Consider the following 15250-nt stretch of genomic DNA (forward strand, 5'->3'; position numbering starts at 1 on the left):
TGTCGCGTCCACCGTCGAGGATGGGAGTGTCGGTCGGGTGGGAAAGAATCAGGGGGAGGCCGGGAGGGCGGAGGGGATCTGAGGATGGGGTTCTAGGGTTTGTATTGGGCCGACTTGGGCCTTTCCCAGCTGGGCTAATTTGGGATTTGGCATAGGGGTTCGGTTCTTTGGGTAACCGAAGTCAAGAACCGAAGTTACCGAGGAATTTCGGTTCCTCAGAATGTGGAACCGAAGTAGAACCGAAATTTCTCGGTTCCAGTTTTTTCGGTTCCGGTACTCGGTTCTCGGTTATATTTGCCCAGCCCGAACATGGACTGGCTTGGCCTGCTGGGGTGTAGGCCCATCACGTTACTTTTCTCAATTTTTTTTTGTGAGGGTTTCTTTTCTTCGGTGCCCCCAGCCTAGCATTGTACTATAGATGTCCATTTGGTCTGCAGCCCGCAAGCCCGACACGAAGCACGAAATTTTGGCCCGGCCCAAACCCGGCACGGTTCTGTTGACACCAGATTTTGGCATGTGTCAAGGGACGCGTGTTGTGAAGGAGAAACGGTTCTGCGTTGTACGATCGGTAGATTTGGGAGGATGATCATGTGCCACGGTCAAAGATCTTGCTGACCGAAGGAGAAGGAGTTGACCAGATATTTTGGCTTCGGTTTAGCAAGAGTTATTTTATTTTTATAAGTAGTTTTTATTCCATAGAATAGAATCGTACTTTGCCGTAATCGGCTAGGATTGTGTTAGCGCGGGGTATAAATATGAGCCCCCGGACTATTGTAAAGATTGATACACATCCAAACAAACAAACTTTACTACTTGCAATTTACTTTCTCGTCGGCGACTTCGCCATTCCTTTTTCTTTTCGGCGAGTTCTTTCGAGCTGATCAAGGACGTCTCACATTCGAGCGTCTTGATTTGCTGGTAAGTTTTTGTTTACCGAGTAAATCTGAGCTTTAGCTTCCGGGCGCATCGCTGTCGCTTCGTTCAGATCTATTCAAAATTTACCGAATTTATCTAAGCTTTGATCTCGGGCGCATTGATGTTTTCTCGTTTAGATTAATTCACAAACTACCCGGCTTAGTGATCTGTTTAATCGGCTGTAAGCTCCTTGTTTATCATGATAAACCCTGTAAAGCCGATTAGATTGAATCATAAGCTTAACTTTGTCCAGATCCATACATTCGTGGGTTTGTACATTATTACTTGGCACATGTCGGCTTTAGATCTAGCCGTCTAGCTGTTTATCGGCATCGGCAGCTCATTGCCGATCCCTTATAGATCGCTTTTATTACACGCTCATCACACCCGATCTTTTGTCGTCTTCTATATCGGCAGGACCTTGCCGATACCCCACGTAAGAGTGATTCGGAAATCTAGCCGATACACTCTTAAATTTGACGGTTTGTTGTTTCCTTGTTAATTTACAGGTCAAATTGACTGGCACGCCTTGGTTCAAATCAAGTGCAGTCCGGGCTTGGCGTACGGGGCTCCTGGGTTTGGTGTGTGATCATCTCGCGTCAACACATCTTTTGGCACGCCTGGTGGGACAAGAAACATCAAGATGTCAGAGAAGGCAGAGGTTTCTGAACAGAACCAGATCCCGATCGATAAGGAGAAGTTGAAGGAAGAACACAAGGCAGAACTTAAAGCAATCACAGATGTTTTTGAGCAGCAGTGCCTTTTGTCCTTCAACACCAACAGAAGTGGGGAAGTAATCAAGAAATTCAATTTTCCCACTTTTTGTATCATATGAAGAATCACAGAAGGAGGACAGTATGATACATCAGATGAATCAGACGATTGGATATGCTTTTGTAAATCATGCTCCGATCATGGCCAACCACGTTCACAATGTTGTGCTCAAGACGCTACAAGACAGGGGAACACCTGGCTTTGTGGGACCGGCTTATCATCAGGCTAGTCAGATGGTCTTTTCTCCTATTGGATCAGCTATTGGCACTTCACAGATTCATCCCCAAGCTTGTACGGATGAGAGTGTCATAGATGCACAGCCGATTAGTACTATAGCATCAACTCAGATTCCTCCTGTGTACACCAATTCTACGCCTTATGCCAGGATACCCAGCTGGTTGGGATCCGGTCTTGGTATGCCTCCAGAATTTATGATTCCGTCTCCAACAGGGCAACAAGCACATCAGCTTCTCAGCCGATGAATCAGCAAGTCAATGCGTCGGCTGCACAGCCGACTCAACCTCAAGATACAGCACCAGCTTTACAACCAGCAGTTACACCTACGTCAATACCTTCGCCAGCAAGCCCAAGCAACGTGCCAGCCCCATGGCCGACACCTCAACAACAGAATCTGGAGATGATGCTGCAGCCCAAGTCTCCTACAGAAGTCCTGGCAAACAGAGTTCCTCATGCCAATGGAGTCACCTGGGTTTTTTCATAATCTTGCGACTGGTTTTGTGCGTCATGTTAACGTGCCTCTTGTAGCACAACAACAACCTAATCAGAAGACAACGCAGAACAGTCATGGTAATGAGATGGTGCTCTACCAATTACCATCCAATCAACCCCCTCAGCAAGTCACACAAACTGCATCGGCTGCACAGCTGATGGCCACACCAAACGTCCACCCAGCATCGGTAGCCTTGCCTTTGATTCTACCAGCACCATAGGCAGCATCAGCTGGTAGTCAGCAGATTGACTGGGCATCCAAGATTACTGAGGTGATGAGAGATCAATTCGGTTTGAAGCCAAAGCAGCAGAACCTGATGTACAGAATTCCGTATCCAGCTGCTTATGATCAGTTGCCATCACCAAGTTTTCTGGACAGGGGGAAGCCTCCACAGTTGAACACATCAACAGATTCATCGTACAATGTGGAGAAGCGGCTCAACATGACGCATTAAAAGTGTGTTTGTTTTCTATGTCTTTGTCTGGATCGGCCTTTACATGGTTTACTACGTTGCCAGCCAACTCCATTATATATTGGGCCAATCTGGAAAAGCAGTTCCACCAGTTCTTTTACTCTGGTGTAGAGGAGATGAAGCTGACCAATCTAACCATCTTGAGGCAAAGGAATGATGAATCGGTTGTTGACTTTATTCAGAGGTTCAGATATGTCAAGAACCGGTGCTTTAGTCTAGTTCTATCTGATCAGCATCTTGCAGAGGTTGCCTTTCAAGGACTCCTGCCACACATCAAGGAGAAATATGTTTCTCAGGAGTTCTATAGCATCAATCAGATGGCCAACAGGATGACAGGGGAGGCAAGACCTTATGAGCAGAAGAGAAGTAACTTCCAGAAAAAGGTTAATTTTGTTGACTGCTCAGATGCTTTTGACTCAGATGATGATCAGATGGTGGGATCGGCTGAATGAGTTCAGAACAATAAGAAGACGATTTCATGTCCTTTCGGTAACAAAGAACCCGAGAAGTATGGGTTCGATATTACCAAGGCTGACAAGATCTTCGACCTATTGCTGTCAGAGGGGTAGATCAAGCTGAAACCATATCATACAACCCCGACATATCAAGAGTTGAAGAATATCAAGTACTGCCAGTGGCACAATGCAACGTCTCATGACACCAATTAGTTGAAGAATATCAAGTACTGCAAGTGGCACAATACAACATCTCATGACACCAATGAGTGCAAGGTGTTTCGCCAGCAGATACAATCGGCTATAGAACAGGGTAGGCTCAAGTTTGAAACACCCAAAAGGCCGATGAAGATTGATGGGCATCCGTTTCTAGCAAACATGGTAGATGTTGAAAAAAAAGAGAAATGCATTACAAACAAAGGTACTCACATCGCAATCGGCCAAGGAGACTGGTGCTATTGATCCCAAAGCACAGATAACAGTTGATGAAGCTAAAGGCAAAGAGCCGCAACAGAAAGAAGAATCAGCGGCACCAAAGAAGAAGGTCACGTCCCAGATGCTACTGAACAAATTCCAGCGTGATCAAAAGAGAAGACAGTACAGGGAAGAGTCTGCACGACGACACGAAGGGCATTGGAGATGCCCTTTCTTTGTGTACTGTTGGGAAGAAGAGTTAACTCTGCCGACAGTGGATAATTGTCCAGAGTGCAACAGTTTCTACCGTGAAGACCGGTTGCACAAGAAGACACGTTTCGATCAGAGGCCTCGAGGGCCGATTATTAGAGAGAGAAGGGATGATAGACGCGTCTCTGTACATGATTGGCTGGGGTGTCAGACCCGGGACTGCGGGACTGCTTATAGACATAGAATGTTCTAGAGTAAGGGATAGCTCATGTATGTACCTTATCTCTTTTGTAACTATTCGAATAGGCATATAACTAGCTGCAGTACAAAGGAAACTATCCGATTATGTTGTAGTAAGATTCCAACTGTACTCGCCTAGGACTTTCTATGTAACCCTGTCCCCCCGGATATATAAGGGCGGGCAGGGACCCCCTCCAAACAATCATCAACACTTAAGGCAATACAAACCACACAGGACGTAGGGTATTATGCAAACTCACGGCCCGAATCTGTCTAAATCTTTGTGTTCCTTGTACCATCGAGTTCTAGAGCAGTCGATCACTACCTACAAACCCTACTGCTAAGGGTATTCCTGAGCAGGCTTGGCGGTAAACACCGACAGCTGGCGCGCCAGGTAGGGGATTCGGCGAGTTCTCCTTCGAATTCGATGGCCGGATCAAGCGACGCCAACAACGTGCCGGAAGGCACAACCCTCGTTTTCGGTTCTTGGGCATGTACGGTTGACGGAATGGGAGTCTTCTCTAGTCACCTTGTCACGCCTAACTCGCCTAAATCGAAAACCCGCTCCCAACTCGCCGACATCCGCGAGTCCGCGGATCTCAACGAGAAAGAGTTCCACCCGAACTCGACTCGGACAATTAGAAAAACGTGACAACTCAAAACCAAACTCTTGGTTTGGTCGAGTTCGACACAAATTCTGATTCTGAAAAGCCTCACCTTTCCAAAACTCTTGGAAAATACCTGGTTCATCTCAAGACGATCAAACGCCCTAAGATCAAAAACTCAGAACTACTCGCCGGAGTGGATCAAGTTTCACGATTGATAGAGGGCTGCATTAAACTTGCAGAAACCGCTCTCAGCCCATCTGCGCCACAGCAGAACCCTAAAGCACTAAACCCACCACAGAAGAGGTCGGGCGATATGCTCTCAGGGATCGATCGGGTAAATTCGAAGCTTGCCGACTGCATTAAGGTGGCTGAAAGCACTCTGCAAAACAAAGAGCAGAAATCGGGAGGAGGAATCTGCGGGGGAGCTGGGGAGACAAACCCCCGGCTTGTTCGGATGGGACCGTCTATCTCCAGGATATCTCAGAGCCCTTCACCGAAACCTGCTCACACTCGGACTCCGAAACCAGTCGAGTCCAAATTCGATCAGGACTTTGATTGCTTCATGAACGGTCTCGAAAACTTTGAACCGTTCGACGATTTCGAAGAATGATCAGACAACATCGAGCTGTTCATGGATGCTATGGCCAGCCCGCCTAAACACGTCGACGCACTTTGCGAACTGGCCAAGCTTAAAAAGGGAAAAACCAAGGCTCCAGATGTAAGGATCACCGGGGTGTCCGACCCTAGAGGGGGAGGGGGTGAATAGGGTTGCTAATCACTTTCTATCCTAGGGCTCAATCTATTTGCATAAGATAAACCTAACACGTCCTAAACATGCTAGTTATGACTAAGGTTTATCTATGCTACTCTCTACTTACCCCTAAAAGACTTGCAACCTATAGCCAATCCTAATCAAACTAACTAGGAAAGTAAAGGCACGCAAGATAGAGTAAATGCGGAAACGTAATACAGTAAGTAAAGAAGTAAGGGAGAGAATATGCAAACTCCCGTGAAGACACCAAGACACGATTTAATGTGGTTCGGTTAGGACACCAAGTCGCTCCCTACGTCCACGGCCACTTATCCAACAAGAACAAGTGTGATGTCAAGTCTCTTCGCTTGATCACCGTCTTGCGTTCGCCACCAAGGCTTCCGGCAAGCAAAGGCTAAGTGACGCTAAGTCACCAAGACAACGCCACCGCCACCGTCTCTCTCAAAGCATCACCAACGGCACCGTCTTCACTATTGGAGCTTCTCACCAAGAGGGGTCTCCTTCCCCGCACAAAGTGTCGTTGCCGCTCCACACCAAGTCAGAGGGTCACACGACGAGTACACGATTGCTTGCCGCAGCAAGACTTTGCTCAAGGGAGCTCTCGCAAGAACTAATCCCTATACAAGCACTAAGCAACTCTTGCAAGAGTGTGCAAATTGCCGGATGGTGAATTTAAGCACTTTGGTGGATTGGGTATACTCTCTATGAGTTCTTCACTTGTTCTTCAGCTTGAGAGGTCATCCACATATTGTTGTGGCCGGTTGGAGGGGTATATATAACCCACACCTCCAAAACTAGCCGTTGGGAAAGGGCTGACGAAATTCCTTAACACCGGTTAAACCGACGCTCCAATTTTGTCAACACCGGTTCAACCGGTGAATGCTATTTTCCAGCAACTAGCCGTTACTACTCCAACGGCTACTTGATCAATTGCACCGACGCTCTTGAATTCTTCGTCGGTTTAACTGGTGAGTGCAAGTTCAGAAACCCCCCGAAAAATAGTCTCTGGACAACTGCACCGATGCTCACTTTTTCTTTATCGTCGGTTTAACCGGTGCCTATAAAACTCCTGCTGTTTCTTCGGCCTCCAAGTCCATTACACTGGTGAGTGTAAAACACCCAACGTCGGTTATCCGGTGCCAAGTTCATTGCACCGATGAGTGTAATTTGCTCATCATCGGTTTAACCGGTGATAGCAAATTGTCTTCGTCTTGATCTTTTCGACTTGGATTTCTTCACGGTCTCTTCAATTCCTTCGGGCCTAGCTACGCCTATCTTCTCTTTGTCATCACTTGAACCTAAAAGCCTGAGAATGGTCATCTTAACAATCATATTAGTCCAAGTGTTGTGTTGTTTATATCAATCCCCAAAACATTATATTGAAATATGGCATGAGAGGCCATTTTCGCTACACCAGAACAATCCAGCGACTCAATCTATGACAAACCCTGGATCAAGGAGCCTGAGGGGCTGACTCCTACTCAATCATGGCTACACTGGATGAACGAGAACGCCCTCCGTGTAGAGATGGGCATACCGCTTCTTGCTCACCCAAAGCATACATACTCAAAAATTGGTGTGCTAACCGACTCCGAATCCGAGTACTCTTCCGATCTGGAGGATCAGCTGGATAACCTAATCTAGTACAGTAAACAAGTCGAGTCCAACTCGGTTAAGAATATCAAGTCCGATCAGGATACCCTACTGCTAAGGGTATCCCTGAGAAGGTTTGGCGGTAAACACCGACATGGGGGGCAGGATTTCAATGCATGATCGGCTGGGGGGCAGGACCATGTTACGTGATCCTGCCGGAGGAAGGATTTTTGCCGATGAGCGGGTTGAACAAGCTGCTGCTGCTCAAGTCCCCGATAAATACCCACACCGAAGAGATCCGGAGAGAGAACCTGTTCATGACAACATTGATCAGCCTCGATGGTGCCCGGGAGGTCTGACCAGATCACAGAAGAGACGAGTTCAGAGATAGCGTCAGATAGAGGCACTAGAGGAAGAGGAAAGAAGAGAAGCTCCCAGGAGGGGAGTCAGATCTAGAGTTTGGCGTGTCAAGCCAAAGGCCGATGAAGGTCAACAATCAGAATCAATGGCTACACCGGTTAATGTAACTTCCATGCTTCTACCGATCCAAGCAGTCGATTCTCACAACCGTTCTTAATGAATGAGTTCCTAGAAGATGAAGGGAAGTTGGGGCATGGGTTCACGTCAGCCGATGCATTGGAAGAAGTAGTCATTGGAGATGGAGATAGGTCAAGGCCAACGTTTATTAGTGCTAAGTTGAATCCTGAGTATAAACAAGAGTTAGTGAAGTTGTTAAAAGAATATAAAGATTGTTTTGCTTGGGAATATTACGAGATGCCAGGTTTGGATCGATCTATTGTTGAACATCGTCTGTCTATCAAGCCTGGGTGTCGGTCACATCAGCAAGGATCAAGCATATGCAATTCTAAGATTCTACCAGATATAAAGGCCGAGATCACGAAGTTGATAGAAGCAAAATTCATCAGGCAGTGCAGATATGCTGAGTGGATATCCAATGTGATTCCTGTGTATAAGAAGAATGGGAAGCTACGTGTCTGCATTGACTTCAGGAATCTCAACAAAGCTACGCCGATGGATGGTTACCCAATGTCAGTTGCCGATATGTTGGTGGATGCTGCTGCAGGATATAAAGTAATCAGTTTCATGGATGGAAATGCTGGGTATAATCAAATATTCATGGCTGAGGAAGATATTCATAAAACTGCATTCAGATGTCCTGGGCATGTCGGTTTGTTCGAGTGGATTGTCATGACTTTTGGGTTGAAGAACGCTGGAGCAACATACCAGAGAGCCATGAACTACATTTTCCATGAAATCATCAGTAAGATTGTTGAGATTTACATTGATGATGTTGTGGTGAAATCCAAGGGATAACAAGAATATTTAGCCGACTTGCGCAAAGCTTTGGAATGTACCAGAAGACATGGATTGAAAATGAATCCTAACAAGTGTGCATTTGGTGTGTCAGCTGGTCAGTTCCTTGGGTTTATGGTGCTTGAAAGAGGGATTGAAATCAGTCAGAAGACCATTGCAGCTATTAACAAAGTAGTGGCTCCAGAAACAAAAGTTGAACTTCAATCATTGATCCACAAGATTAATTTTATTCGGAGATTTATCACTAATCTATCCGGCAAAATACAGTCGTTCATTCCTCTATTGAAGTTGAAGGCCGATCAGAAATTTGTATGGGGAGAAGCACAACAAAAGGCGTTGGATGAAATCAAGCAATATCTAACATCGCCTCCTGTGTTGGTTCCACCACAAAAGCACAAGCCGTTTAAATTGTATTTATCGGCTGACGAGCGTGCTATCGGATCGGTCCTTATTCTAGAGTTTGAAGGGAAAGAACGTGTAATATATTTCGTCAGTAGAAGACTCTTGGATGCTGAAACCAGGTATTCTCCTGTTGAAAGATTATGTCTCTGCTTATACTTTTCTTGTACCAAGCTTAGACATTATCTGTTATCGGCTGAGTGTGTTGTGATAAGCAAAGATGATGTTATTATATACATGCTCTCGTTGCCGATTCTGAGTGGGAGAATTGGAGAATGGATTTTGGCCTTGTCTGAGTTTGATCTGAAATACGAATCGGCCAAAACGGTTAAGGGGCAGGTTATGACCGATTTTGGTGTCCAGCACTGTGGGCCAGAATTGGGGATCGTTGATCTAGTTCCATGGATGTTATTCTTTGATGGTTCATCATGTGGAGTTGGGTCTGGTATTGGCATTGTCTTGGTGTCGCCTTGGGGGGCAACATTTGAGTTGTCTTTCCCAATAGAAGCTACTACTACCAACAATCAGGCTGAGTACCAAGCTTTTCTTAAGGGCATTCGGCTGTTGCAAGAAATTAGAGCTGATGCAGTTGAAATATTTGGGGATTACATGTTGGTGGTTAATCAGTTGATCGGCATATATGAGTGTAAAGATGATATCTTGCGAGTCTATCATGAAGAATGCTGCCGATTACTGAAAGAATTCAAAAAGATAACCATAGAACATGTACCCAAGCTTTATAATGGAGATGTTAATCGGCTGGCACAGCATGCTTCTAGTTATCGGCCAATAGAAGGTGTGATGACTTTGGAATTACCTGCTAATGATTGGAGGAGGGAAATTGTGAAGTATCTGGAAAATCTCTCCAAGAAAGTAAGCCGAAGGATCAGATTTCAGGCGACTAAATATGTGTTGCTTGAAGGAGAGCTGTATTATCGGACGATTGATGGAGTTTTACTCAAATGCCTTGATAAAGAGGAAGCTAAAGTCTTGATGGGAGAGATACATGAAGGTATCTGTGGTTCACATCAACCGGCATATAAAATGAAGTGGATAATCAGGAGGAATAGATACTTTTGGCCAACCATGTTAGAAGATTGCTTCACTTATTATAAGGGTTGTCAAGGGTGTCAGAAATTTGGAAATGTGCAGAGGGCGCCGGCATCGGCTATGAATTCTATTATTAAGCCATGACCATTCAGAGGATGGGGAATTGATTTAATTGGACAAATTTATCCATCATCTAGCAAGAATCACAAGTTCATACTAGTAGCGACAGATTACTTCACAAAATGGGTTGAAGCAATTCCTCTGAAGACTGTGACATCTAAAGAGATGATAGAATTTGTAAAGGAACATATTGTTTATCGGTTTGGTACTCCGCAGACTATTATGACCGATCAAGGCAGTATGTTTATTTCAGAGGAATTTAGAGAGTTTGCTGCAAGTATGGGAATTAATTTGTTAAATTCTTTTCCATATTATGCTCAAGCCAATGGTCAGGCCGAAGCTTCCAATAAAGGGGTCCTTAAGTTAATTAAGAGGAAAATTGAAGAGCAGCCAAAGAGGTGGCATACGACTCTTAATGAAGCTTCATGGGCCTACAAAATGTCTTGCCATGGGGCCACTAAAGTGTCTCCGTATGAGTTAGTTTATGGGCATGAAGCTGTACTTCCTTGGGAAACTAGACTCGGTTCCAGAAGGGTTACACTTCAAGATCAGCTGACAGCCGATGATTATGCTGCGCTGATGAAAGATGAGTTGGAAGATTTGGCTGGGCATCGGTTGAATGCTCTCATCAGTATCGAGGATAATAAAGTTAGAGTGGGCCGATGGTATGATAAGAAAGTCAAAGCAAGTCTTTTGACCAAAGAGACTTAGTATGGAAGGTAGTCTTGCCGATAGGAACAAAAGACCCCCAAATTTGGCAAGTGGTCCAACATGGGAGGGGCCATACAAGATTATCAGATGTATTCCTGGAAACGCGTACATTTTGGAAACATTGGAAGGAGAAGAATTTTTCAGTGCACTTGTTGACGCAAAAATCAACACACTGGAATCCGAGGGCAAGTGTTCGCCGAGTCACGGAAAGTCAACCAAGTGTGCCAGTCAATTTGACCTGGATTTGACAAGGGAGAAAACAAATTCAAATTCGAGAGCGTATCGGCTGGGATTCCGAATATCTCTCAGATGGGCGTATCAGCAAGCTTTACCGATACTATAGACGACAAAAAGATATTAAATGCAAGCGCGTAGTAAAGAGCGCAACGGCAGGATCAGCCGATGCACTAAACGACAAAACCGGCTTTGAATAGCCGATCGTGTATGTATGACAAGATCTAAGCTACAAATATGTAACTTAGATGATGTGAAGCTAAAAACATATCTAAACCGGCTCTTGAGATAACAAAGGTGTCACTACAAAACCTAAAGCCGATCTAGTGTGTTTTTAGATATGATAATGACCAAAAAGCATAGGAAAATCTACAAATCTAGCCGATAACGATAATTAGTGAATAAATCTAGACGAGACGATATCGATGCCCCGGAAGTCAAAGCCTAGATAAACTCGATAACTTTTGAATAGATTTGAACGAAGCCACAGCGATGTGCCCGGTAGCTAAAGCTCAAATATACTCGGTAAAACAAAAACTCACCGGCAAATCAAGTCGCTCGAATCTGAGGCATCCTTGATCAACTTCAAAGAACTCGTCGAAAAAAGAAGAGAAAAGGCGAAGTTGCCAAAAAAGTACAAAGAAATTGTAATGTTTGTTGTATTGGATGTGTATCAAGTTTTTCCGGTCCCTTACAACTGATATATATAGCCTAGCGCTGTCAAGTCCTAGCCGATTACGGCAAACATTACTTGGCTAAAAAGAAAGAAACTTTCTAAAAGATAAACTACTTTAAATATTACAACCTAATCATCAAGATTCTCGTAGAGTCCGGATCCTCTTCTCCTTCCTTGACTTCATCGGCAACTCTCCATCGGCCGAGTACCAGAGCGGACTAGTCAGCATCTTCGCAGAATATTCTCCTGGTCCATCGGACGGACTCTCATCGGTCGATTCCAACCCTGTGCATCTTTTGGTTTATTTTGAATCGGCCACCTTTCTTTCACCGAAATCACCTTCCTTGACACATGTCAAAAAACATTGTCAACAGTACTCAATGGTAAATATCTGAAGAAATATTACCCAAGTGTTTGGGTAGACGCATAGCCGATTGCACGAGAAGATCGGTTGATTCTGAAATAGCCGATACAGAAAATGTATCGCCTCTAGCGCAAAAATGAGAGAAGACTTGATCGTATTATAATGCGTTCAAGTATTTTCGTGGCCGATATGACATGTATCGCCCTTAGATAAAAAAATCAAATCCAAAACATGCGGTTCGGATTTGATTTGGTTTTCTATTCGAGTTTGGGTCATGAAGATGTGTTGGTTTGTTCTGTGATAAATGCAAGACAAAAAAATTAGCAGAAGACGCAATAAAGACAGAGAGCAAAGGCGAACAGGGGAGGAGCCGGTCCATTGATTATATTTACAAAAAGAGTCAGATAGGCTGTTACATTTACAACCGAATCTGACTCTCCTCCGAAGAGGTTGCTAACGACCCCCTCCAGGCTCATGTCAGCAACGATGGCGTCGGCGGGAAGGCTGAGGTCGTCAACCAGCTCGTCAAAGGCATTCTGCGCATCTCCCCACTCGGCGAAGACCGGCTCCCATTGCCGGTAGTCCACCCCGGACATGGTGGAGACGACGGCAATGGCCCTGGCGGCACCCGCGTGGACCCCGTGCTCGGCGACCTCCATGACGCGGGCCGGGACGTTCCGGAGGCGTGCGGCGACGGTGCTCCCCCTTGCGTTCACCGAGTCAATGGTGACTCGAGCAGCGGCCAGGTGGGTCTGGACCTGCAACTCCAGGTCTAGAAAAGAAAAAGTTAGAGTAAAAAATTTGGTGAAAATCGCTGAAGAGGACATGACATGTCCGGAAAACTTACTGGCGGCCCTGGTGTCGGCGTTGGTGAGTTGGCCGCGGATGACGACTTGATCTGTCTGAGCTCAGTCAAGGTCGCGGCGGACCTCGGTGAGCTGGCGGAGGAGGTCGCGGACGTAATCCTGAGCACCCTCATCAAGGACCTGGAAGTTGTCGGAGAGCTCGATGGCGGAGTATCTATAGACATGAGGTTTAATCGAGGGACATATGGGTAAAAAGACGGAAGGTGAATCGGTAGATTCCCATTGTGCGGACGAGAAGGTGAAGGGTTAAGGGCAAAGAAGAGATTTTCACTGGCCACCCGCACGAGAAGCGAGACAGCAGTAAGTGAAGAGATCATTCGGCAGCGTAATCATGACAGGGTTTAATTTCAAAGTAAAAAGGACATTTTTACTTCGAAATTAGGGGCATGTGTTGACACCAGATTTTGGCACGTGTCAAGGAGGCGTGTTGTGAAGGAGAAAGGGTTCTGCGTTGTACGATCGGTAGATTTGGGAGGATGATCGTGTGCCACGGTCAAAGATCTTGCTGATCAAAGGAGAAGGAGTTGACCAGATATTTTGGCTTCGGTTTGGCAAGGGTTATTTTATTTTTAGATGTAGTTTTTATTCCTTAGAATAGAATCGTGCTTTGCCGTAATTGGCTAGAATTGTGTTAACGTGCGGTATAAATATAAGCCCCCGGACTATTGTAAAGATTGATACACATCCAAACAAACAAACTTTACTATTTGCAATTTACTTTCTCGTCGGTGACGTCGCCATCCCTTTTTCTTTTTTGTGAGTTCTTTCGAGCTGATCAAGGACGTCTCACATTCGAGCGACTTGATTTGCTGATAAGTTTTCGTTTACCGAGTAAATCTGAGCTTTAACTTCCGGGCGCATCGCTGTCGCTTCGTTCAGATCTATTCAAAATTTATCGAATTTATCTAAGCTTTGATCTCGGGCGCATCGCTGTTTTCTCGTTTAAATTAATTCACAAACTACCCAACTTAGTGATCTATTTAATCGGCTGTAAGCTCCTTATTTATCACGATAAACCCTGTAAAGCCGATTAGATTGAATTATAAGCTTAACTTTGTCTAGATCCATATATTCGTGGGTTTGTACATTGTTACTCGGCACGTGTCGGCTTTAGATCTAGCAGTCTAGCTGCTTATCAGCATCGGCAGCTCATTGCCGATCCCTTATAGATCGCTTTTATTACACGCTCATCATACCTGATCTTTTGTCGTTTTCTGTATCGGCAGGACCTTGCCGATACCCCACGTAAGAGTGATTCAGAAATCCAGCCAATACACTCTTGAATTTGACGGTTTGCTGTTTTCTTGTCAATTTACATGTCAAATTGACTGGCACGCCTTGGTTCAAATCAAGTGCAGTCCGGGCTTGGCGTACGGGGCTCCTGGGCTTGGTGTGTGATCATCTCCAAGTGGCATTCACTTGCAGTGCGCCGATGACTCCCCTTTTCGCGTGATGAAGAGAGATAGACGCTTCGGTGCACCCTTATCAAGTACACCAATAACCGAAGGCCAATCAATACCGAAGGTCAATTACAATTCCGTAAGACCAAAGTAATGATTATTTTCATATATAACCGTGCTTTGTTTCGGGGTGAAGACCAATAACCCGAAGAATTATCTTTCATAAAACTTGGATAACCGATGTCCCATATATATTTTCTACGGGGTGAATGCCAATAGCCCGAAGGAGAATCTTGTATCAACCTCGGATATCAAAACCCGTATACAATTATCTTCGGGGTGAAAACCAATAGCTCGAAGGAGAATCTTGTATCAACCTCGGATAATCGAAGCCCCATATATAATTCTCTTCAGGGTGAAAACCAATAGCTCGAAGGAGAATCTTGTATCAACCTTGGATAATCGAAACCCCATATATAATTCTCTTCGGGGTGAAAACCAATAGCCCGAAGGAGAATTTTGTATCAACCTTGGATAATCGAAGCCCCATATATAATTCTCTTCGCGGTGAAAACCAATAGCTCGAAGGAGAATCTTGTATTAACCTTGGATAATCGAAGCCCCATATATAATTCTCTTCGGGGTGAAAACTAATAGCCCGAAGGAGAATCTTTTATCAACCTTGGATAATCGAAGCCCCATATATAATTCTCTTCTGGGTGAAAACCAATAGCCCGAAGGAGAATCTTGCATCGAACTTGGATAACCGAAGCCCCATATATATATACATATGTATATATGTATATTGTATATATACATATGTATATATGTATATTGTGTGTGTGTATATATATATATATTGTATATATATTTCTTTTTTTGCAATAAACAAAGACTGCAGTTTAAAATAGC

Source organism: Panicum virgatum, chromosome 4N, assembly GCF_016808335.1.
Source record: "Panicum virgatum strain AP13 chromosome 4N, P.virgatum_v5, whole genome shotgun sequence".
NCBI lineage: Eukaryota > Viridiplantae > Streptophyta > Magnoliopsida > Poales > Poaceae > Panicum > Panicum virgatum.